Source organism: Chiloscyllium plagiosum, unplaced genomic scaffold (assembly GCF_037043375.1).
Source record: "Chiloscyllium plagiosum isolate Xiang-an unplaced genomic scaffold, Cpla_swu_hap1 HiC_scaffold_38, whole genome shotgun sequence".
Taxonomy (NCBI): Eukaryota; Metazoa; Chordata; class Chondrichthyes; order Orectolobiformes; family Hemiscylliidae; genus Chiloscyllium; species Chiloscyllium plagiosum.
The window spans coordinates 55,774,361-55,799,969 of NW_028270176.1; positions in this window are offsets into that span (position 1 = coordinate 55,774,361).

Consider the following 25,609-nt stretch of genomic DNA (forward strand, 5'->3'; position numbering starts at 1 on the left):
TCCTAACAGATGCTTCCACTAGGGTCTCTAGCACTTGTTTCCTCTCTGCCTTCCCCTTTCTACTCTATTTTGGTATAATCACCTCGCTGAAGGTACTGTCCAGAAAGATCTCGTTCTCCTGGATGAGCGTGAGGTCATGGAGTTCTTTATCAGTGCTGCAATATGCTCTGTCAGTAGCTGAACGTGTACACACTTTCCACAGTTATACGAGCCAGATACACCAGAGTTTTTGACCTCCAACATCATGCAGTCAAGGAAACCGGAGAAAACCCGGGAAGAATGTGCAAACTCCACATGGACAGTCGCCCAAGGCGGGCACTGAACCCGGGTCTCTGGCACTTTGAGGCAGCAGTGCTAACCACTGTTCCATCGTAGGACCTGAGACTTATAACACACCTACTTAAATAACAGACGCTCAATTTCCCATTCTCTGCGTTCCGACTTCACTTCCGCCCAGCTCCCGCCAGTCTCTGCTGCACCCTCACCCTGACACACTCCCTGCAATCAGAGCCGCCCTGTCACCGTCACACTCCCCCAACATCATACCGATTACCCCTCACACTTTTTCTGTCACCATCTCCTTGATGTCTCGCACTCATCCGTCACTGTCACACTGTCTCCCACACATTCACTCTCACATCATCACCCTGACCCGCTCACACTGACTCCATCACAATTACCCTGACCCCGTCGCACGCACTGTGTCACTCTCACTCAGAACCCCTCAAATTCACTCGGACACCATCAACCTGACCCAGGCACACTCCCTCCCTCCCTGATCTCCTCACAATCACGCTGTCACCATCGCCCTGAGCCATTCACATTGACGACTTCATTGTCACACTCACACCCTGACATTGACTCCATCATCATCACCCTGACCTTCTCACACTCACTCCGTAACCATCAGCCTGACTCCCTCACACTCACTCCATCACTGTCACGCTGACACCCCAACACTCACTCTGTCAGTCACCCTGACACGGTCACATTCACTCAGTCACTGACACCTACAAACCCCACAGTCAGTCACTGACACCTGGATCCCCTCACACTCATTCCATCACCGTTTCCCTGAACCCCTCGCATTCACTCCGTAATTGTTTCCCTGAACCCCTCGCTCACTCAGTCACCATTTCCCTGACCCACTCACACTCACTCCGTTATTGTTTCCATGACCCCCTCACGCTCACTCCGTCACTGTTTCTTGGAAAGGGTCACAATCACTAAGTCACCATCACCCTGAAACCCTCGCAGTCACTGCATCAGTGACAACCTGACAAACATACATGCACTCCAACCCTGATATCCTGACGTACTCACCGTCACTCTGAGCCCCTGACATTGTCTCTGTCCCCGTCACCCTGACCCCGTCGCACTCATTCTGTCACTGGTTACCTGGCGCACAAACGCACATTCTGTCCCTGCCAAACTGAGGCGCTCACCGTAACTCTGTCACGTTCACCCTGTGCCCCTCACAATCTCCCTGTCCCCGTCACCCTGAGGCCCTCACACTGTCTTTGTCCCTGTCATCCTCACCCCCTCACACTCACTCCATCTTTGTCACCGTGACGCCGGCACACTCACTCCTGCTCCATTACGCTGCCCACCTCACACTCACTCCGTCAAAATCGCCACCACCTCTCACACTGTCGCATTGGTCCCATTGCACTCACTCCATAAGGGTCACCCTGAGCCCATCAGACCCACACCATCACCGTCACCCTGACCCCCTGGCATTCACTCCATCAACATATCCCGGACCCGTTTGAACACACTCTGTCACCATCACCCGGAACCCCTCTAATTCATTCGGTCACCATGAACATGACCCCGTCATGCTCACTCCCACCCCGACCACCTCACACTCACTCCTTCACTGTCAATCCTGACCCCCTCACACTCAGTGAATCACCGTCATCTCATTAACATTATTCTGATACCGTCTCTCTCACACACACTTCGTCACGGTCACCCTGACACCCTCACACTTACTCCAGCACTTTCTCCCTGAACATCTAACACTCACTACATCACTGTCACCTTGATGTCCTCACACTCATTCCGTTATTATTGCTCTGACCCTCTTACACTCACTCCGTCTCTGTCAGCCTGGCTCCCTCGCACTTACTCTGTCACTGTCACCCTGATGCACTCATACTCACGAGGTCATTGTCACCCTGGACCCCCTTGCATTCACTCAGTTACTGACACCCGGACACCCCCACATTCACCTAGCCACCATCACACTGTCCCCCTCACACTCATTCCGCCATTGGTTCCCTGACAGGGCCACACTCATGCAGTCACCATCATCCTGACTCACTCACATCCAATGTATGAATGTCAACCTGATGGAAACATACACTCACTCCATCCCCGTCACGCTGAGGCACTCACAATCGCTCTGTCCCTGTCACGCGGAGGCACTCACACAGTCTTTGTCCCCGTCATCCTGTCCCCATCACACTTACTCCATCATCATCTCCCTGGCCCACTCACACTCACTGTGTCACCATCACTCATAAACCCTCAAACTCACTTCGTCCCTGTAACCCTGACCACCTCAGACTCTCTCAATCAGCTTCACCCTGACACCCTCACACTCACTTTACCACCGTCCTCCTGACCCCTTCACGCTCACTTATCTCTGTCACCCTGACCACCTCAAAATCGCTTCATCATGGTCACTCAGTTCCGTCACCATGACGCCCTCACACTGACTTGGTCACTGTCACACTTACTCCTCACATTCACCGTCACATGACCACATCACATTCACACCATCACCATCACTCTGACCTCCTCACACTCATCCGTCACTGTCGCCCTTGAGTCCTCATATTCACTCCATCACCGTAACCTATGACACCTTCACGCACACTCCAGCATCGTAATCCTGGCACTCTCACACTCACTCTGTCAGCATTACGCTGAAATCCTCACACTCACTGTCACTATCACCCTGACCCCCTCAGACTCTCTCGATCACCGTCACCCTGATGTCCTCACCCTCACCCTTACTCTAGCACAATCACCCTGACCCCATCACGCACTCTGTCACTGTTAACCTGACAACCTGAAACACACTCTGTCACCGTTCCCCTGAACCCCTCACACTCACACAGTTTTTTCGCCATCACCCCCTCACGCTGAATTAGTTTCCGTCACCCTAACCCTCCCTCACTCACTGTGTCATCGTCAACCTAACCCCATCACACTCTTTCCGTAACAATCAGCCTGAGCACTCAATGCAGTTTGTCACCACCAACCAGACCCCCACACATTCACTAAATCCTCATTACCCCGTCACCGTAATACTGATGCCGTCACACTCATTCCACCACTGTCTCTCTGACATTCTCACACTCGCTTTGTCACTGTCAGCCGAACCCCCTCACACGTACTCCGTCACCATCACTTTGACTCCCTCACAGCCACTCACTCACGGGCACCCTCATCCGCTCATATCCACTCAGTCACAGTTTCCATGATAGCGTCACAATCCCTCAGTAACCATCACCATGACTCCGTCACACTCACTGCATCATTGTCACACTGATGCAAAGATATTCACACAGTCACCGTCACACTGTCCAACTCACACACACACTCTTACACCGTTGTACTGACTCCCTCTCACTTACTCTCTCACCGTCACCCTAACCCCCGCACACTTACTCTGCCATCGTCACACCGACTCTCTCACACTCACTCATTCACTGTCAACATGATCAGGTCATGGTCACTACGTCACTTTCAATCTGATCCCCTCACAATCTCTCTGTCACCGTCAGTCTGACCTCCTCACACTCATCCTGTCACTGTCACTCTAACTCCCTGACTTCAACTCTGTCATAGTCACCCTGACCCCATCAGAATCCCTCCCTCACCATCAGCCTGACGCTCAATCTCACTCTATTCCCGTGACAATTACATCCTTACACTCAAACCTTCATTGTCACCCTGACACCCTCACACTCACACCGTCACCATCACAATGAACCCCTCATTCTCACACCGTCACCCTGACTGGGTCACGCACACTCCCACCCTGTTCCCCTAACCATTCGGCCTCAAAGCCTCACTGTCACGCTGAACCCCTAACACTCACTCTGTCACAGTAAACCTGATTACATCACACTCATTTCTTCATCGTCATTATTAAACTCTCCCACCTACTCCATCACTGTCACTCTTGACACTAACACTGAGTCTCCTAATATCACAATGCCCGCTCACACACACCACATCATTGTCACCCGACTCACTCACACTCTTTCCATCACTGTTACCCTGACCTCCCCACATTCAATTGGTCATGGTCATCCTGCACCCCAACACTCACTCCAAGACCATCACTCTGACCCCTTCAACACTCATTCCATCACCATCACCCTGACCCCCTCACACTCTCACTGTCACCCTGATCCCGATATACTCACTCCGTCACTATCGCCCTGACACCCTCACACTAACTCTATCACTATCACAGTTCTCCTTCAAGATTCTCCGCTCCACGCTTGCAGCAATGCGCCGGAACCTAACCTCTCTAGAGTCAGCCCTGCCTCAGCTGAGGGCCACACTCTCTCAGAACTGCAAAGGACCCACTCTGTACTACATCCTCAGGAGAATTCATACTCTCAACAAACGGTATTTCATTCCCATCTCAAACATCAAAAACTGTAAGTACAACAAACTTTTATCTGCCCAACTCCATAACCAGCGCGCCTCAAACATTCCAGAAGATTCCTCTGGACACGGAAACGCCATTAGCTATGAGGCTGATGCAGCTACCAACCCCACGCTGACTGATTATGTCACTTCCACCCCCATCATGGCCACTCCCACAGCCACTTCCGGACCTCACATCATCGCAGATGCCTCGTGCTCAGTGTCTTTCGCCACCCCTACTGCCGTGTCTGCCAACATTTCCGCCCCCACCAGTGCCACTCATCTGCATTCTGCTGATACGCCCCCCACAGACCCCACTGTCACTATCCCCACCCCCCAGAACCCCGAGGGGAACACTACCCCTGCTCATGACTCTACCCCCATTCCCCCCAGCATCACACCCACTCCAGGTACTAGCACCGACCACTCCCAGCTCCACACCCTCACTAGATCCCAGATCCCAGTCCTGCCGAGTATTCACCATCCCTCCAGGCCTCCCCCTCACTGAGGACGAACGATCAGTCCTCAGCAAAGGACTCACCTTCATCCCCCTCCATCCACGCATCAATGAATTTAATACACGCCGTGACATCGAACAATTCTTCAGTCGCCTCCGCCTTCGAGCTTACGTTCACAATCAGGACTCCCGCCCACCATCCGAGGACCCCTTCGCCCACCTCTAACACACTGCATCCACCTGGACAACCCGCGCTGGCCTATTACCTGCCCTCGACCTCTTCATTTCCAACTGCCGTCGGGACATTAACCGCCTCAACCTGTCTACCCTGCTCCCCCACTCTAACCTCTTATTCTAACAACGCGCAGCCCTCCAATCCCTCTGCTCCAATCCCAACCTCACCATTAAGCCAGCGGATAAAGGGGGCGCAGTGGTAGTCTGGCGCACTGACCTCTACACCGTTAAAACCAAACGCCAACTCGAGGTCACCTCTTCCTCCTGCCCCCTCGACCATGACCCCACCCCTCATCACCAAACCATCGTCTCCCAGACCATACAGAACCTCATCACCTCATGAGATCTCCCACCCACAGCTTCCAACCTCATAGTCAGGGAACCCCGCACTGCCCGGTTCTAACGACTTCCCAAATCCACAAGCCTGACCACCCTGGCCGACCCATTGTCTCAGCATGCTCCTGCCCCACTGAACTCATCTCTACCTACCTCGACACTGTCCTATCCCCGCTAGTCCAGAAACTCCCCACATATGTTCGAGACACCACCCACGCACTCCACCTCCTCCAAGACTTCCGTTTCCCCGGCCCCCAACGCCTCATCTTCAACATGGATATCCAATCCCTCTACACCTCCATCCGCCATGACCAGGGCCTCCAAGCCCTCCGTTATTTCCTCTCCAGACGTCCCCAACGGTACCCTTCCACCGACACACTCATTCGTTTGGCCGAACTAGTCCTCACCCTTAACAATCTCAGTTGAATCCTCCCACTTGCTCCAGACCAAAGGGGTAGCCATGGGCACACGTATGGGCCCAGTTATGCCTGTCTCTTTGTTGGTTACGGAGACAAGTTGATCTTCCGTAATTACGCCGGCACCACTCCCCACCTCTTACTCCGCTACATTGATGACTGCATTGGCGCCACCTCGTGCTCCCGCGAGGTGGTTGAACAATTCATCAACTTCATCATCACATTCCACCCTGACCTTAATTTTACCTGGACCATCTCTGACACCTCCCTCCCCTTCCTGGACCTCTCCATCTCCATTAGTGACGACCGACTTGACACTGACATTTTTTACAAACCCAACGACTCCCACAGCTACCTGGATTACACCTCTTCCCACCCTATCTCTTGCAAAAATACCATCCCGTATTCCCAATTCCTGCGCCTCCGCGGTATCTGCTCCCAGGAGGACCAGTTCCACCATAGAACACACCAGATGGCCTTCTTCTTTAGAGATCGCCATTTCCCTTCCCACGTGGTTAAAGATGTCCTCCAACGCATCTCGTCCACATCCCGCACCTCCGCCCTCACACCCCACCCTTCCAACCGTAACAAGGACAGAACGCCCCTGGTGCTCACCTTCCACCCTACCAACCTTCGCATAAACCAAATCATCCGCCGACATTTCCGCCACCTCCAAAAAGACCCCACCACCAGGGATATATTTCCCTCCCCATCCCTTTCCACCTTCCGCAAAGACCGTTCCCTCCGTGACTACCTGGTCAGGTCCATGCCCCCCATGACCCACCCTCCCATCCTGGCACTTTTCCCTGCCACCGCAGGAACTGTAAAACCTGTGCCCACACCTCCTCCCTCACCTCTATCCAAGGCCCTAAAGGAGCCTTCCACATCCATCAAAGTTTTACCTGCACATCCACTAATATCATTTATTGTATCCGTTGCTCCCGATGCGGTCTCCTCTACATTGGGGAGACTGGGCACCTCCTCGCAGAGCGCTTTAGGGAACATCTCCGAGACACCCGCACCAATCAACCACACCGCCCCCTGGCCCAACATTTCAACTCCCCCTCCCACTCTACTGAGGACATGGAGGTCATCGGCCTCCTCCACCGCCGCTCCCTCACCACCAGACGCCTGGAGGAAGAACGCCTCATCTTCCGCCTCGGAACACTTCAACCCCAGGTCATCAATGTGGACTTCAACAGCTTCCTCATTTCCCCTTCCGCCACCTCATCCTAGTTTCAAACTTCCAGCTCAGCACTGTCCCCATGACTTGTTCGGACTTGTCCGACCTGCATAGCTCCTTTTTCACCTATCCACTCCACCCTCTCCTCCCTGATCTATCACCTTCATCTCCTCCCCCACTCACCCATTGTACTCTATGCTACTCTCTCCCCACCCCCACCCTCCCCGAGCTTATCTCTCCACGCTTCAGGCTCACTGCCTTTAATCCTGATGAAGGGCTTTTGTCCGAAACGTCGATTTCGAAGCTCCTTGGATGCTGCCTGAACTGCTGTGCTCTTGCAGCACCACTGATCCAGAAACTGGTTTCCAACATCTGCAATCATTGCTTTTTCCCTCACATTAACGTCTACACTGTAACACTAATCCCCCTCGCACTACCTCCATCGCCATCACACTACCCCCACATACTCAGTCCATCACTGTCACCCTCAATCCCTGATTCTCATGTTGTCACCGTCACATTGGCTCCATCATACCCACTCTCTCACCGTCACTCTGATACCTTCAGACTCAGTCCGCTTCGATCAGACTGATCCCATCACACTCAGTCGGTCAGAATAACCCTGATTAGTCACAGTCACAAGCACCCTGACCCACTCACGCTCATTAAGTCACTATCACTATGTACTCCCCCCACACACACTCACTCCGTCAACGTTTCCCAGATCCCTTTCACTCACTCAGTCACAATCAACCTGGCACCCTCACACTCATTACCTCATTGTCAACCTGAGCCCCGAAAACTAACTCCATCACAACCACACTACCTACCCTACACTCAATCCATCACTCTCACCCACAACTCCCTTACACTCACTTTGTCACCATCACACTGACCCCCATCAGAATCACCGCCTGACCCACACCCTGATACCTTCACACTCACTCCATCTCTGTCACGCTGACCCCATCACACTCAGTCCGTCAAGATAACCCTGACTAATCGCAGTCATAGGCATCCTGACACCCTTACAGTCACTCCATCACCGTCACCGTGTCCCCTCACATCCACTCCGTCACTGTCACGCTGCACCCTCACAATCACTCTGTAATCCTGATCCTTCACGCTCTCTCCATCACCATCACCCAAACCCAAACTTACTCAGTCACCCTGCGAACCTGACCCTCTCACACGCAAAGCCTCAATGCCATTCTGCCCATTTCAACCTCATTCTGTCCCCTGACCATCTGACACTCATTCCATGTCTGTCACCCTGGCCACTTCACTAACACTGTCACCGTCACCCTGACCCCTTCACATTCAGTCTGTCATCCAAACCCAATTGCATTCAGTCCGCCCAGACACTTTTAACCCCATTGCACTCAAACCCTCAAAATCATCCTGACCACCTCAATCTAACTCTGTCACAATGAACCTGATCACCTCGCACTCAGTCCATGAGCAACAACTTTACCCCCTGCACGTAGTCAGTCACCGTCACCCTGAACATCTCACACTCACTCTGTCACTATCACCCTGACCCTCACACACTTATTCAATCACTATCAATCTGAACCCCACACATTCACTCATTCACTATCTTTCTGAAACCCTCACACTCCCTCCGTAACTGTCATGCTGACCACCTCACACTCACTGAATTAATGTCACCTGCCTTCATCACACTCATTCTGTCACCCCGTTCCCCTCACACTCACTCTGGCATTGTCACCCTGACCTTCCAACATACACTCTGTTACAATCGTCCTGACACCGGCATTAACTTTCTACCCTGACTCTCTCGCACTCACTTAGTAACCGTCACCCTGTCTCCCTCACACTCACTCTGTCATCCTGACAACCTCACACTCACAAACTGACGGTCACCTGACTCCACGCACACACTTCATCACCGATACACCTACCCCCTTACACTCACTCCTTTACTGTCACACTCACGCCATACCACTCCATCTGTCATCGTCACTGTGACCCTTTCACACTCTCTCCTTCACCAGCAGCCTGACACCCGCACACTCACTCCATCAGGGTCATCCGGATCCCCTCACACTCACTGCAACCCCCTCACCATGATCTCCCCACACTCACCCGTCACTGTCACCCTTACTTCCGTCCATTCACTCCATCACTCTAATCTATGATACCCTCACACTAACTCCATCACCGTAACCTTGGCATCCTCACATTCACTCTGCCACCATCACAATGACCCACTCACACTCACTCCATCACCGGCACCCTGAATGCATCACACTCACACCCTCAATGTCACCTGACACCCTCACACTCCCTCCATCGCAGACACTCGGACCCCCTAATTCTCACTCCATCACTGTCACACTCTGACACGCAATCTGTCACCATTACCATCAGCTTGACACCCTCACATTCAGGCCATCGCCCTCATCCTGATCTGATCACATTCACACCATCACTCCTACCTATACTCACTCTGTTGCCCTGACCCACTAATAATCACTCAACTGCCATCACAATTACCGCCTTATATTCAGAATGTCACTGGCCCATGCATACCGTGACATGTACTCTCTCACTGTCACCCTGACCAAATCACACTGAGTAGTTTCCATCGGGCTTTTCTCCTTACACTCACAACATCACCTTAATATGAGCCTCTCACAATCACTCCATCACCATCACCCTGATTCCCTCACACTCACTCCATCACTGTCACCGTGACCATCTCTCACACACTCTGCCAGGGTAACCATAATACTTTCACAATCACTCCATCCCCCTCACCCTGACCTCCTCACACTCATCCGTCACTGTCATCCTTACCTCCTCACATTTTCTCCATCACCATTACCTATGACACCCTCACACTTACTCTGTTAGTATTACCCTGACACCCTCAGAATACCTCCTTCCCTGTTACCCTGACGCTCTCAAACTCAGTCATAGGCACCTTGACCTCTTCACATTCACTCAGTCACTGTCATCATGTCCTCCTCACACACACTCAGTACTGCCATCCTGACCCACTCCCACTAATACCATCACCATTACGCTATTCCCCTACTCTCGCTCTGTCACTGTCACACTCTCTCCGAAACTCACATTGGTACCGTCACACTGATTCCATCAGACCTACTCCCTCACCGTCACCTTAACACCCTCACACTCCCTCTGTCTCTTTCATGCTGAGCCCAATAACACTCAGTCCGTCAAAGTAAACCTGTCGTCACAATCATAGGCACCCAGACCCCTCACACTCACTGAGTCACAATCACCGTGTAGACCTCACATTCACCCAGTCACCGTTACCCTGATCCCCTCACACTTATTCCATCACCATCAGCCTGATACCTCACACTCACTCGAACACAATCAACCTCACTCCCTCATATTCATTCACTCACTGTCACCCTGACCCCCTCACACATACTCCGTCGCTGTCACCCTGACCTCCTCGCAATCACTCCTTTATCCTGAGCCCCACACACTCACTCCGTCACTGTCACTCTGATCATCTCACACACACTCCGTCAGTGTCACCGTGACACTCTCACACTCACTCAATCCCCCTCACCCTGACCTCCTCACACTCATCCGTTACTGTCATCCTTACCTTCTCACATTCATTCCATCACCTTAATCTATAACACACTTACTTTGGCACTGTAAACCTGAAGCCTTAAAACTCAGTCAGAGGCACCTTGATCCCTTCACACTCACTCAATCACTGTCATCCTGTCCTGCTCACACACACTCAGATACTGTCACACTGACCCTTTCGCACTAACTCCATCACCTTTTAGTTAATACCCCTACCCTCGCTCTTTCACTGTCACACTTACTCCAAAACTCACATTGGTAGCGTCACACTGATCCCATGACACTCACTCCCTCACCGTCACCCGAACACCCTAACACTTACTCTGTCTCTGTCACGCTGAGTCCATCACATTCAGTCCATCAAAGTAACCCTGTAGTCACAGTCATAGGCACTCTGATCCCTCACACCCACTAAGTCACAATCAGCGTATACTCCTCACATTCACCCTGTCACCGTTTCCCAGATCCCCTCACACTCATTCCATCACTATCACCCTGATACCTCACACTCACTGGGACACAATCAACTTCACGCTCTCATATTCACTCTTTCACTGTCACCTGACCCTCTCACACACACTCATTCGCTGTCACCCTGACCTCCTCGCAATAACTCCTTCATCTTGAGCCCCACACAGTCACTCTATCACTATCACCCTGATCCCTTCACACTCACTGAGACACAATCAACCGCACCCCCTCACATTCACTCATTCACTGTCACCCTGACACTTTCACACATACGCCTTCGCTGTCACTCTGACCTCCTCACAATAACTCCTTCATCCTCAGCCCCACACACTCACTCTATCACTATCACCCTGGTCACCTCACACTCACTCCGTCACTGTCACTCTGATCATCTCACACACACTACGTCAGGGTCACCTTGACACTCTCACACTCACTCCACCCCCCTCAACCTGACCTCCTCATACTCATCCGTCACTGTCATCTATAACTTCTCACATTCACTCCATCACCTTAACCTAGAACACACTCACACTCACTCTGTCACAGTCACCCTGATGCTCTCAAACTCAGTAACAGGCACCTTGACCCCTTCACACTCACTCAATCACTGTCATCCTGTCCGCCTCACACACTCTCAGGTACTGTCACCCTGACCCACTCGCACTAACTCCATCACCTTCAAACTATTCCCCCTACCCTCGCTCTGTCACTGTCATCCTCACTCCGAAACTCACATTGGTACCGTCACACTGATCCCATCAGACTGACTCCCTCACCATTACCCTAACACTCTCACACTCACTCTGTCTCTGTAACGCTGAGCCCATCACATTCAATCCATCAAAGTAACCCTGTAGTCACAGTCATAGGCACTCTGACCCCTCACAGTCACTGAGTCACAATCAGCGTATACTCCTGACATTCACCCTGTCACCGTTTCCCTGATCCCCTCACACTCATTCCATTACCATCAGCCTGATACCTCAAACTCACTCGGATACAATCAACCTCACTGCCTCATATTCACTCACTCACTGTCACCCTGACCTCCTCGCACTCACTCCTTCATCCTGACCCCCTCACACTCACTCTATCACTATCACCCAGACCTAATTACACTCAGTGCACCCCGCCACCCTGACCCTGTCACACTCAAATCCCCAATGCCGTCCTGACCATCTCAAACTTACTCTGTTTCCGGGCCACCTCACACTTCTCCATCTCTGTCACCATGTTCCCCGCACACTCACTCCGTCACTGTCAGCCTGACGTCATTACATTCACTTTATCACCCAGACCCAATCACATTCAGTCCTCCCTGCCACCCTGTTCCCCTCTCACTCAATCACCGTCACCCTGACTCCATCGAAGTCACTCCTTCAGCAATCGTCTTACCCTCTCGCACATAGTCAGTCACTGTCACCCTGAACATCTCACACTCACTCTGCCACTGTCACCCTGAAACCCTCACACTCTGTCTGTAACTGGTCCGCTTCACGGCCTCACAGCCACTACATTCTGTCACCCTGATCCCCTCACACTCACCATGCCACTGTCATCCTGATCCTCTCACGCACACTCTGACACCATCGCCCTGACCCCCACATACTCATTCTATCACCCTGACCCCCTCACACTCACTCTGTCATTGTCACCCGGACCCCCTCACATTCTTTCCGTCACCCTCATGAATTCATACTCACTCCGTCACCCTGAAACCCCTTACATTCACTCCGCTGTTATCACCCTGACCCTCTAACGCACATTTTATCACCATCACACGGAAGCCCTCACTCTCATTCCATTAGTGTCATACTGACGCCCTAAATCTCACTTCATCACAGTAACGCTGGCACCCTCAAACTGTCTCCATCACTGTCAGACTAACACCTTACACACATACTCCATCACCGGCACACTGATCCCCTTACACTCACTCTATCACTGTCACACTAACACCCTCACACTCAATCTCTCATCGTCATTCTGACACCCTCACACTCGCTTCTTCACCACTAGCCTGACACCCGCACACTCACTCCATCACCGACTCCCTGACCCCCTTACACTCACTCAGTTACCGTCACCGTGAACGCCCATCTCTCATTGGTCACCGTCAGACTTACTCTGTTACTGTCACGCTCACTTGCTGGCTCTCACTCTGTCCCCATCACCGTGACCCCATCAGATTCCTGCAATCACAGTCATCTTGAACCCATCACACTCACTCCATCACCGACAATCTGAATCGCTCACTCTCACCCCGTCATTCTGACTCGGTCACACACACTTGCACCCTCCCTATCACCCTGAACCCTCAAAATCAATACGTCAGTGTCACGCTGACTCCCTCGCACTCAATCCCCAAGGATCACCCTAAACCCCTCACACTTCCTCTGTCACTGGCACCCGTAGCCCTCTCACTCACTCCATCACACTGACCATCCTCATAAACACCCCGTCACTGTCACTCAGGCCACCTCACACTCACAGTCACTATCACTCTGAACCCCTCAAACTCAAGCAGTCACATGCAACCTGACCCCCTCATAAATACTCAGTCACTGTCACTGTGTCCCCATCACACTCATTCCCTCACTGTCACCCTGACCTTTCGCACTAACACAATCTCCATCACACTATACCTCCACACTCACTCAGTCACTGTCACCCTCAACTTCCTGACACTCACCTTGTCAAGCCACACTAACTCCATTAGACTCAGTCCGCCATTGTCACCCTGACCCCCTCACACTCAGTTTGTCACAGGTAACTTTGACCTACTTCCTCCCAATTAGTCACCGTTACCCTGAACCGCTCACACTCCCTCCGTCACTGTCACCCTGAAACCCTTCAACACTGCTCCGTTACTGTTACCCTGACCATTTACACTGATTCTGTCGCTGTCAGAGTGACTACTGCACAGTCACTAGCTCACCATCACACTGACCCGCCTCACACGCACTCCATCGCCCTCACCCTGACATTATCACATATACTCGATCACTTCTTCCCTGGCTCCCTCACACTTCATCAGTCACCTTGACGCCCTCACTGGCACCCTGTCCCCCCGCTGATCACTTCATCATCCCTATCCTGCCCATCGTCATATTCCCACAGTCACCCTAAACCGCTCACACTGTTTTCCTCACCTCACCCTGACCCCCTCAGAATCACATCATCGCCATAACCCTTTATCCCTCACACTCACTCCATCTCTATCAATCTGACCTTATCAGACATCCTCCCTCACCATCCCCGTGAACCCATCACACTTACTCTGGAACTACCACCCTGACCCTCACACTCACAGTGTCGATGTCACCCTGGCTACTCGCATACTCTCACTCTATCTCTGTAACTCTGACCACTTCACACTTACTCCACCAAAGTCACCCTGAACCTGACACACTCATTCCATCACTGTCAACCGGTCCACCTCACGCTCACTCCATCATCTTCACCCTAACACCCTCACACTCACTCCATCAATGTCACCCTGGCCACCTCACGGTCACTCTGTCACTGCCACTCAGACACACTCACAGGCACTTGGTCATTGTCACCCTGACCCCCCCTCCCCCACACTCACTCTGGAACTATTACCCTGACCCGTCAGACTCACTCCGTTGACGTCACCCTGGCCATATCACACTTACTCCATCTTTGTCATCCTTGCCACATCACATTCACTGCATCAACATGATTTCCTCATAACCACTCTGCCTTCGTCACTGGGATCCCCTCACACTCACTCCGTCACTATCACCAAGACCCTCTCACACTCAATACATCACTGTCACCCTGACGCCTTCAATCTACTGCATCACCTTTACCATGACCCCCTCACACTCACTCCGTCACCCTAACACACACACACTAAAACCATCATAGTCACCTAGACCTTGTAACAATAACTCCTTCTCTGTCACCCTAATTTCCACACACCCACTCCATCACCGTCAGACTGACTCCTCACACATACTGCATCACTGACACACTGACTCCCTCGCACTCACTCAACCTTTGTCTCCCTGACTCATCAACATTCACTCTTTCACCATCACCCTGAAACCCTGATATTCACTTTTTCACCCTAATGTTCACATACTCACTCCATAACCGTCACTATCACCCATCACATTCTCTCTGCCACCCTGAACCCCTCGCACTCTGTCATCCTGATCGCCTCCCACTTTCTCTGCTGTTGTCAGTCTGACCCTCTCACACTTACTCTGTCAACATCACCCTGACCCCCTCAAACACATTCTGTCACTATCACCCTTACCCACCTCACTTTCACTCTGTGGACCTCACCCTGATCTGATCACATTCAGATCATCACTGCAACTCTGACCCCCTCACACTCACTCCGTTGCCTTGACCCACTAACTATCACTCCACCCCGTCATACTTACCGCCTTACACTCAGTCTTTCACTGGTCCACGCACACACTGATACCCTCTCTGTCACTGTCACCCTGACCCAATCACACTGAGTCGGTTCCAGCACAAATTTCTCCTTACACTCACTCCATCACTGTAACATGAGCCACTCACACTCACTACATTACTGTCACCCTAACCCGCTCACGCTCACTCCAGCAGTGTAACCTGAGCCACTCACACTCACTCCATCACTGTCACCCTGTCCCCCTTACACTCACTCTGTAGCCATCACCCCGAGTGCCTCACACTCAGTCCTTCAAGGTCATCTTGAACCCTTGAGTCTCATTCCATCACAGGAACGTTGGCACCCTCAATCTCTCTCCATCACCATCACTCTGACCACCTCATACTCACTCCATCATCATGATGCTGACGCCCTCAGTCACACTCCGTCACTGTCACCCTGAACCCCTCAGTATCACTGTGTTACCATTACCCTGAACGCCTCTCTCTCACTCTGTCATCGTCATCTAAACTTATCACACTTACTCAGTCATTTTCACCCTCACTCGCTGACTCTCACTCTGTCTCCATCACCCTGACACCATCGGACGCGCACACATTCTGTAACTGCCAACCTGACCCACTCGCATGCACTCCATCACTTTCATCCTGACCTCCTTACACTCAGTCTGTCACACTCTACCTGTCCCCATCAGACTCCCTCCATCACCCTGACCCCTAACACTCACTCCATTCCCCTCATCCTGACCACTTCACACTCCATCCCTCACTGTCACCCGACTACTTCACATTCACTCCATCACTGTATCCTTGACCACCTCACACTCACTTCGTCACCATCACCCTGACCTCACACATTCACTCTGTCACACAAACCCTATCACACCCAGTCCGTCCCGCCATCCTGGCTGCTTCCCAGTCAAACCCTCAAAGTCATCCTGCCAACTCAGACTCACGTTGTCACCCTGGCCAACTCACACTCGCTCCGTCACTGTCACCATGAACCCCTCAAACTCACTCAGAGATAAGAACCCTGACCCAACCGCCCTCACGCCCCTGCACCATCACACTCATTTCCTCACTCAATCCCCCACTATTACGCTCACTACTGTGCTCCCTCACCAGTATCCCAAATGATCTCCGAACGTCACCCTTAATTTCACGCTTCATCAACCAATGTGCTGCTCACTCCCGTGCATATACCCCCACTATCTCATCCACGTCACACTCACTGCACTTCACACTCACCCACTATCAAACTCACTCATCCGCACTCTCCACACTGTCACGTTTACAACGCTGCACATTGACCCACAGTCATGCTGATTCCCCCACACTCTTCCTCACCCTCACACTCTCACAACCCCACCGTAGCGCTCACTTGCCCACACGCCCCTACCATTGCACCCCCACCCACACGCCTCTAACATCATGCTCACCGCCCCATACACACCCACACCAACGTGCTCATTCTCGCACAAAGTCCCCACCTTCACACTCACTCCCCTGCAGTCTCGCGCAATGTCATTTTCATTTGCCCCCACACTCCTGAACCGTCACACTCAGTTCACTGCACACTCTCCCACCCTCACACTCACTCTCCTACACACTCCCACGCAATGAAGTTCACTCTTCCACACACTGCCCCAATGTCACGCTCCGTTAACACCACACTCACCCACCGTCACAGTTACTCCCCTATCCACCTTCGGGCCATTACACAAACTCCCCCACGCACTCTCCTACCATCACACTTCCTCCCCCCACGCACCACTTCCTTTGCATCCATTCCCTGGCATATTCCTCCACCGTTGCACTCACACCACTACAAACTCACGCATCATCCCACTGACTCCTGCACACATTCATCCAGCCTCATACATTCTTGTCTGTACACTCCCCCACTATCATGCACACTTCCCCGCACGCTCACCCAACATCACACTCAGTCACCCGCACAGTCCACTTCCGTTCAGCTCACTCCCGCACTTCATGTCCAACCGTCCTGCTCACTTCACCACACACTCCCCCACAGTCCCTCTCACTCCCCCCACATATACCACAATGTCATGCTCACACCCTTGCACGTTCTCTCAATGTTATTTTCATACTCCCCGCACACTGCCCCAGTGTTGCTTTCATTCCACCACGCACTTGCCACCATCACGCTCACGTCTGCGTGCACACTGCCGCTATCATGCTCACTCCCCATTAGACATTTCTCAGTCACTCTCACCTCCCTGCACACACCCCTACCATCACACCTACTCCTCTGCATGGCCCCCACCGTCACACAAAATCCACTACACACGCACCACCCACTATCATAATCAGTGTCCCAGATCCTTGCCCACGGTCATGCTCACTCCCCAATCAGACACCCTCCACTGCACACTGTCCCACCGTTACGCTCACTCCCCTCCCACACACACGACTACAGAACGGTCATTACCATGTACACTTCCCCACCATCACACTCACTGCCCTGCACACTACTCTGCATTACGATCATTCCCCGAACACTCCACCACCATCACATTCATTTTCCTGCACTCTCCCCCAACGTCACACTCACTCACTTGCACACTTTAGCATCATCACACTTACGCCCCACACACTTCTCCAATGTCACTCTCCCTCCCCATGCATACTCCCACCATGAGACTCCCGCCGTTGCACACTCTCCCACTGTCACTACCCTAAACATTCACTCACCTTCATGTTCACTCCTCACACACTTCCCACCCTGACGCTCAGTCTCTGACACACTCCTCTACCGTCATGCCTACTTGCTGCACACTCCCTCACCATCACGCTCACTACTCCGCCCATACTAAACATAGTCAGAATTAATCCGTCACACAATCTCCCACGATCATACTCAGTCCCTCTTGCTTCCCGACTGTTATGCCTACTCCCCCGCGCACTCCCCCACCATCACTCTCACCCATCTATTCCCCCTCCATTATACGCACTTTCCCATCATTGTGCCCACTCCCCACAAACTCCGCCAACATTACACTCATTCCCCAATTCATATTGCTACCGCCACACTCACTTCCCAAACACTGTTCCATCATTACACTCACTCTCCATGTCCACCTCCACTGTCACACTTACTCACTAGCATATGCTCCCACCGTCACACTACTCCCCCGCACATTCTTCCACTGTCATGCTTACTCCCCGACACACTCCCCCATGGTCATGCTCACTGCCTCACACTCCCGCAATGTCGCACTCACTCAGCAGGAGTCTCCATCAACATCACACTCAACATGCTTACTAAAATATCATCATATTCACTCCCTGCGATCTGGCCCATGGTCACACACACTCCCGCAATCACTCCAACATTACATTCACTCCCAAATATTACTGCACACTTTCATTCACCACCCCGCCCACTGTCACGCTCACAATCACCCATAATCACCTTCAATGCCTTGCGCACGTCCCCACTTTCACACTCACTCCGACACACTCCCGCACTGTACACTCACTCTCAATTACTCTCCCCCACCATCACTGTCTCTTCACTGCACATTACCAAAACCATCACGCTCATTCCTCTTTCCTCTCCCTCACTGTAATGTTCTCCTCCCACACACTTCTCCACCTTCGCTTTCACCTCTCTGCACACGCACCCACCATCATACTCACTCACCCGCACACTCCCCGACCATCACACTCACTCTCTCACATCTTGCCCCAAAATTCCGCTCAGTCTCTCGCACTCTCTGCCAATGTCATGCATGCACCCATACACTGCCCCACTGTCACACTTACTCTGCTACACTCTGCCCCATGGACAGGCTCACTCATATGCACAAATATGCCAACGTCACTCACTCCACCTGCACACCCACATCGTCATGCTTACTCTGCTGAAAGCTCTCACACTGTCAAACTCACACCCTCACACAGTCCACTACCATTGCAATTTGTTTCCCACATGTTTGCCAACCATCTAACTCACAGCCCGAAATCACTCCACCATCATTTTCACACCCCCATACACTCCCCCACTGCCATGCTCGCTCCACAACACACTGCCCCCCCGACAAGCCTCCTCCCCACTCATATGCCCACCATCACCCTCACTCACTCACACACTCTCCACCATCATGTGCACTCCCCTGAATGCTCCCCACAGTCACATTCACTCCCCCACACAATTCGCCATGGTCACATTTACTCCCCTGCACACGCTCCCAAAGTCACACTCACGACCAAGCATACACCCCCATCGAATGCTCACTTCCCTACACACCGCCACAATGTAATGCTCAATACCCCCCCGTCCAACCATCACACACATTCCCCTGCACTCCTTCCCACTGCCCCGCTCACTCTTTCAAGCACAACCCCGCTGACACACTCATTCCTCAGCTCTCTCTCCCACTGTCATACCATCTCCCCAGCAAACTTGCTTCCATCACACTCATTCCCCAGACACTCCATCATCGTCAAACTCACTCCCCTGCATACTGCTGCACCATCATCGTCACATCACTGCACACTCTCTCACCATCACACTCACTCCCTCTACACTCTTCTTCACTGTCACCCTCTCTTCCCCGCATACGCCCGAACAATCATGTTCACACCCCTGCACACTTCCCCACTGTCAAGCTGACTCCCCCACAAGCTCTGTCACCGTTACGCTCACTCCCCGCACTCACCGACCAACATACTGCCTCCCCCACTCTCACCCCTCAACGTTACGCTCTTTCTCCTCCCACATGCCCACATTACCATGCTCACTCCCCCGTGCAGTTCCCCAACATATGCTCAATTCTCGTACACTTCATTACCATAACGCCTACCCTGCTGCACACTCCCCACCATCACACTCACTCCCCCACACACTCCCTCAGCATCACATTTACTTCCCCTACACTATACTCGACTGTGACACGCTCTACCCTTCCCACATCAACACCATAGCCCTCACTCGTATGCACATTTCCCCACCATCATGCACCATTATCGTCAAACTCACTTCCCCACACACTCCCCCGCCATCACTCTCCCTCCCCACACACTCATACCGCATCACGCTCTTTCCCCCGCAAACGCCCACACTCTCATGTTCACTCCCCAGAATATTTCGCCACCATCGCATTCAGTCTCCCACACACTACACCACGGTCCCACTCAATCACCCCGCACAGTCTCCTACCGTCATGTTTACTCCTTGTAAACTCCAGCACCCTCACATCTACTCTACTGCACAGTCCACACCGTCACGCTCATCCGCATGGATTCTCCCTCACCATTACGCTCACTCATCCGCACACTCCCTACTCTAAGCATTGGTCATGTACCTGGCCCTCGTTCATTCTCTCGAACTGGCCTTTGATCACATTCCGACTCAGATCAGTGAGCATCAACAATGTGTTCCACACAGTCTCTTCCTGTGAAGCAGCCTGTTCTCCATTACCCACCCTTTAGCCCCTGCCACAGCTGATGGTGCCTCCCCCATTATTACCTCCTCCTTTCGACGAATGCTCTAACATTCACCAAGCAAAGACGTTTGTCCCAAGCTCCAGGTATTAAGTGAGCAACAGCCTGTCACGCCTCATTCATCTTTCCTCCCCCAGCATTGGCCTGAATATCCACACCTCTTTTCCTTTCACCCCAGCGACGGAATGTAAAGAGAGGATTCGAGGAAAAGAGAATTGGAGAGAGGGAGTTTGGGAGGTAACGAGTGCTGAACGCAGAGAGCTCAGAAGAGCGGGGAATGGAGGGAAAGTGAAATAGATTGTAAATGGAAGACGGAGTGAGAGACACAGAGGAACAGTGTGAGCATGGGATGGATGGAGAGGGAAAAAGGCAGAGAGATGAATTGTGCAGAAGTCCAGGTCAGAGTGGGGGAACGCAGAGGTGAAAGCAAGGACAGAGTGACTTCAACGCACTTGTTGAGTTCAGGCCAATTCCCTCCCCTTCCTGTGGACCAGAACTTGGGGCTGAGTTTATTCTCTCTCCAGCCCAGCTTCTTCAAAGCAAAAGCAAACAACAATACCATTCACTCTACTGCTTGGCGCTTTTTAATGAACATTATTTGTTGTTTACAAGTTGAAGTGATGGAGTACAGTCAGTGGGATGTTGCTGTTGCTCATTGGCCCCTATGTTGTGAGAAACATTTTCATGTGTCCCTGTAACCCCACTGTGTGGTAATGTTGGACAGACAAGAGCTACCCTCAGTCTGTTAACAGAGAGACAGACTGCTTCATCTCTGAAACTCTGAACTGATATGAGGAAATCCTGGATGGACTGATTAACGACTGAATTGGATAGAGTGATGAATTTAGGTAAATGGATATTTCAGCGCATTCTTCAGAAGCTGTCTGAACTTATTCTGTGTCACTGCTTAAATTGCGGTGTCTGTGCAGCAACTGAGGAGCTGCAGCATGAAGCCCAATTCCCGCAGATAAGGATGGAGATATACAGGGGTATTCACAATGTCCTGAAACCGGGCCCACATAGAATACAGCATAAATATTGACCACAGCAGGATGAAATTAGCTGAGATCAAAAACAGTAAAATGATGGATTTAATTCGATTTCTCATTTCTGTGTCGAACTGAGCGTCCACATTGGTGGCAGCTAGGAGTCTCCTGCGGGCTCTGCTGGTCACGATAATGTGTGTGGTGGTGAGACCATTGAGCAGCAGAATCAGGAGAAATGGGAGAGCCGGAGTTACAGTGTAGTGGATGGACTGGATTGTGACCCAGACATGTGAGGATGGAACACCATCTTTTGCATAACAAATCCAGTGGCGATTTATCATCACATACTGAGTTGTGATCATAAAATACCAGGAAATGTTCTTTAAACAGCTCAGCACAGTCACTGCTCCCAGAACCACTACCGCTGTTTTCTCACTGCAATATTTACTTTTCAGCTTCTGGCAACAAACGGCCACAAACCGATCAAATGTGAAAGTGACGGTGAACCAGACAGAACAGTCAATGGATGCATAAACCAGGACGGCGTGGATATTACACACGGGGATGGACGTGTAAAAATAAAACAACTCTGCATATACAACAGGAATCCTTCTCAGTACCAGTTCGAAGGTAATGACCAGTAGATCTGCCGCTGCCATGGCCACCAGGTAACGTCTCACACATGGAGACAATCCACAATCTTTCTCACGCAGGACGTATATTGTCAGTGCATTAACTGTGAGGAAGGAAAACAAGCAGATTATCCATCAGTCTAGACGCAAATTTTTTAGTCTGACTGAGGACCCAGTGAGATTATCGAATGTGTCACTGTACACAGGGAATTATTACTGAAATAATTGGAGCTGCAATAACAAATGGGAAATTCTGAATTACTGACAAAAATGTCACAAGCCACAAGAGACCCTCCCTCCCCAAACACAAAGAGACACGTCCATAAGAACAGATGGTTCCTGAAACATTCCCACACACTTGATCACACGAGAGCAGGCACAGGTCACTTCTTTCCAGATCCTAATTCGGAGGGTGAAAAAGTTGCTGTTCCGAAGCATTCATTCCCGGTTCCTTGAAGAGAAACGGAGTTTAGAAATTTCTGGTTTTCAGTCTAAGTTGTGGTGGATCCTGTGTCGTAAAGAAATGAAAACGCAGGGAAAACGTAGTCAACACTTTCACTGCCTGAGGGACTTCGGAGCAGTCTCTTTCTCCCTGGAACGGGATCCTTTCCCTCGGCATCTGACCATTTGTGCAATTCATTGATGTCCGGCCGTTCACAAATAATGCCCGGGATAGAATGTTCGGGGAATGTCCGTTATAAATATTGAGTACAGAATATTCGGGGAAATCTTCCGCAGCTACTTTGGCACCATTCCCCATATTTTCCTCAACTACATTGGTGACTGTATTGGAGTTATCTCGTGCTCACACGAGGAGATTGAACAGCTCATCACCTTCACAAATATATTCTAGCCAACCTCAATTTCACCTGGACCATTTTGGGCACCTAATCCCTTCCGAGACCTCGTCATCTCCATTTCTGGCGACCAATTAACAAAGGACATTTCCTACAAGCGCAGTGACCTACGTAGATACTACACCTCCTTCTACCCTGCCTCTTGTACAAACGGGATTCCTTATTCACAATTGCTCTATCTCCGTCCCAACTGCTCCTAGGGGGAACAATTACACCGCAGACAAAACCCAGTTAGCCTCCTTCTTCACAGATTACAATTTACCTTCACACATGTTTGATGATGCCGTCCAGCGCATCTCGTCCACTTCCTGCACCAGTGGCATCCAACCCCAGTGCTCCCAATGCAACAAAGACAGAAACCCTTCACTTTCCACCCACCAACTTCTGCATACATCGCATCATCCTTTGCCATTTACGCTACCTCCAAACAGACCCCACAACTTGGAATACAGTTCCCTCCTTACCCTGATCAGAGGCCATTCCTTTCTCAAATTCCTCGTCAGATTGACGCCCTCCACCCGCCCTCATCCCACTTCCAACACTTTCCCCGGCCATTGCAAGACCTGCAAAATATGCGCCCACGCCTCCTACCTCATATCCATCTACGGTCACAAAGGATCCTTTCGCATCCGACAGAAATTTCTCTGTAACTACGCCAATGTCACCTACAGTGTCCTTTGCACCCAATTTGGTCTCCTCTACATCCGGGATACTGAACGCCATCTTGCAGATCATTTCAGAGTACACCTCTGGGGCACCCGCAGCATTCACCACCACCGCCCCATGTTGAACACTTTAACTCCGCCTCCCACTCCGTCAACGACATGCAGGACCTGGCTTCTTCATCTAGAAACAATAACCAGCCGAAACCTTGAGGAAGACGCCTCAATTCCGCCCTGGGACATTGCAACTGAACAGGATCAATGTAGATTTCATTATTTTCCGCATTTCCTCTCCCCTTAAGTTATCGCAATCCGAAGCCTCCAACTCGGCACTGCATCCTTGAACTTTCCTTCATATTTCACTTTTTCTGGTCCGCTCTCCTCTCTGACCTATCACCTTCTACCTCACCTTCACCTGTCTATCACATTCTCAGCTACCTTGCCCTCAGCCCCAACCTCTTTCCATTTGTTTCTCAGCCACCCAGCCGAGAAGGCTCATTCCTGATTAAGGGCTGATGTTCGAAAAGTTGATTCCCCTTCTCCTCGGATGCTGCCTGACCTGTTGTGCTTTTCGAGCATTACATTCCCAATTAGAAAACAGTCTGACACCATCCTACTCAAAGATTCAGGCCTGATGGTAATTGTTTCATGAAGCACTGCCACCATCCCTGGGTATATCTTGACCCATCGGCAGGACAGACCCAAAATTAATGTGGGTTCCCTGGGATACAGTTAAGGAAGGGGTTACCCTGAAATTCACCAACATTGATATCATGCTAACAGGTCAAAGGTGGTCAAGGAAAACGCCTGATGATGGATATATCCTGCCCCTCTCCCCCCACCCCACCTCTCAGTGCTAACTCAGTTCCCCTTGACTTTGAAAACAAATCAAAGGAAGCACTGCGGGTGAGAAGGACATGGAACATACTCTGGGTCTGGGACTTCATGACCATCACCAAGTGTGTCTTCACAGGTCCAACACTGACTGAGCATGGAGAGACATCAGATACACAAAAACCAGACATGGGCAAGTGATGGGGGAACCAAAAAGAAGGAAAAATTCTCACCAAACTCCTTTTTCCAGATGGATCAGTCCTTAACAGTATCTGTTGGGCAGCCAGCACACAGTTCTGGAGGAGAGAATGCCTCATCCGCCTCATACTGAAGATCCTGCCCATTCTGTTATATGCCATTCCCTCCTGTGAAGTAGGACATA